The 2,562-nt window shown below is 46.9% G+C and overlaps 1 long non-coding RNA gene across 1 annotated transcript; it reads left to right on the forward strand.

Annotated features, from left to right (window-relative positions):
• Window positions 1-761: 761 nt before the first annotated feature.
• Window positions 762-1,731, forward strand: LOC132390159 (uncharacterized). Its single transcript, XR_009510812.1, has 3 exons — window positions 762-810; window positions 1,210-1,265; window positions 1,666-1,731. It is a non-coding gene; the product is annotated as an uncharacterized LOC132390159 (long non-coding RNA).
• The last annotated feature ends 831 nt before the right edge of the window (window positions 1,732-2,562 follow it).

A 2,562-nucleotide genomic window follows, 5' to 3' on the forward strand; every position in this document is an offset into this window, starting at 1 on the left:
AAAGTAGTGAATAAAAATGACTTCGCCATTCACAAGCCACCCACTAATTTAAATTCTCAACTTCCGTGAGAACGGATGAATTATATTCCTGGTTTGAGAACACCGTGGGTAGAAACACAAGCACAGCTCGAAACCGACAGGGCAACATCGGGGGAGACCAACTGTAGAGCAGTGACGTATCAGGATTTCAGTGAGGTGTTGGACAAGGTTCCCAACGATGAGATCATTCGGAAAGTCAGGATTCACGGGGCCGAGAGAAGCTTGGCTGCGTGGGTTGATCGGTTACTGAAGGAACACAGTAGTAATGGATGGCAGGCATTCTGCGTGGGCGTCATGCAGTCAGAAAAGGTAGAAGAGCCGGGGCTGGGTTTTTTTTTATCTTAGTGACAAATTGAATGACCATTTCCAGTAGCTGAATTGGCGTTCATTCACTTTACCTTTCCTGTTCACCCCTCTCCGGAAGCAGGTGATTCCCAGATCTCCTTGCGCGGTGAGTTGAACTCTATGTTGTCTTTATCGATTGCAGACGAATGGCATCGACATGATGTCAGAATATTGGACCAAACCAATGTTCAATGTCGAGACAGCGTCCGGAACGATTCAGAGCGTGGATCAGTCACCATTTCTGAAAAAAAAAATAAGATGTGTTTTCGCAATGTAAGATTGATGTTTGTTTTCTGTGTTAGGAGCAAAAACAGATGAAAGTTGTACCCTCACCTCTGGCGCGATGGTGGGCATTGTACTTGGTTTCATTGGCGTGGGCCTGATCGGCGGAGTCAGCGGATGGTTGATGGCGAGGAAAACGGGAGGGTAAACGCATTTCTCTCCGAATCTCACTTCCACCTTTAATTAGTGTTTGAGAATTTCGGCGGAAACGGCTTCTGCTCGGATTCAGGGGCATCTGCGGACCGAACCAGCATTCCGCATTCACGCCGGAGTTGTTTGTCTGACATTTGAACGTCTCTCTGAAAGAGGTTTGCGTGCAGCAATGTTTGTGTGGAAAGCTGAGTGTGTCAAAAAGGCCCGGGCAATTTTCTCCACTTTACCCATTGCGGTGACTGGAATCGGGCATCTGATAACCAGTGCAGTGAAAGGGGATTCTAGAGAGGATCAAATGGAATTACAGGAGCCGTTCTCATTCGGTGTACCAGTGCAGGAAAGTGACATCTCGCCGGATTCATGTATTGATCTTTGTTTCTGTCTGTTCAGGATCAAAGATCCACCGCAATCCAAACTCGATACGAGCATCAATTCCGGAAGAACAAGTGAGTGAACTCCGTTTTTAACTGTTCCATTGCTGAGCCCGTGGAAATTTAAACATCTGATTTAACTTTAGGAGCTCATCGTGCACGGGAGATGGAGGTTTTCATCCGAGCGAATGGTCACGAATTATGCGACTTCTGCCGTTGGGTTTTCCACTTATTTAAGTTGGAAATTTCTGCTCAATATTACAATATCAGCGGAGAGATGGAATGGTAGTTCATCCAATTTAATTTCTCTTCATATTGATCAATATCGGCCCTCACTTCCTGGGTCCGGCGATGGGTGGGAAGGAAGTTCACGCTATTAATGGCGTTTTGTTCTGGGCCGGGTTGACGTCTGCTGTGTTCAACAAGGGCTCCCGACGCTCTGCACCGTTGTGACAAATCCGTTTTGTTCCCACAGGCCCCTTGGACACAGAGACCGTGAACGCATCGCAAAACTACGAAAACTTCCCAAGGAATGAACAGGTAGGCTGGAGATGATCTCAGTCATTGTTTCGCAAAGGGGATATAAGATCGGAGGCGTCCATCGGGCCTTTCGGCATTTAATAAAATCCTGGATGATCCATCCCGGATCTCCTTTTCAGTTATTTGAGAAACAAGACATCATATTCCAGACAGTAGACCCAAACCGCATGAGCTTATCCCACAGGTATTTCTGTTCAATTCCCTCTTCTTCTGCTGTCCACTCTGGCCTCTTATCTCTTATCTTCACCTGCCCATCAACTCCCCCTGGCGCCCCTCCTTCTTCCCATTCTCCTGTGGCACACTCGCATCTGCAATCTGATCACTTTTTCTTCAGCCTTTCCCATTCCCACTCATCAGGCCTCACCTATCAGCTCCCAGCCTGTCCTCCCCCTACCCAACATTTTGTTCAGGCGTCTTCCTGCTCCCTGCCCAGCCCAGTAGAAGGGTTACGGCACAAAACGGAAACGCATCCATTAATGCTGCCTGACACTCTGAGTTCCTTCTGCATTTATTCTGTGGTGCTCTGTTACCAACACCTGTAACATTTCCACAGAATCCATAAATACTGCACGATACAAAATCTTATTTTACACTTGATGTAACATATTTAGCACATAGAACATAGAATAGCACAGCACATTACAGGACCTTAGGCCCACAATATTGAGCCGAGCCTCAAACCCTGCCTCCCTTATAACCCATCTTAAATTTCTCCATATACACGTCTAGGGGTCTCTTAAACTTCATTAGTGTATCTGCCTCCACCACTGAATCAGGCAGTGCATTCCACGCACCAACCAGTCTTTGAGTGAAAAACCTTCCTCTCATATCC

This window comes from Hypanus sabinus, unplaced genomic scaffold (genome assembly GCF_030144855.1).
Source record: "Hypanus sabinus isolate sHypSab1 unplaced genomic scaffold, sHypSab1.hap1 scaffold_796, whole genome shotgun sequence".
Lineage (NCBI taxonomy): Eukaryota > Metazoa > Chordata > Chondrichthyes > Myliobatiformes > Dasyatidae > Hypanus > Hypanus sabinus.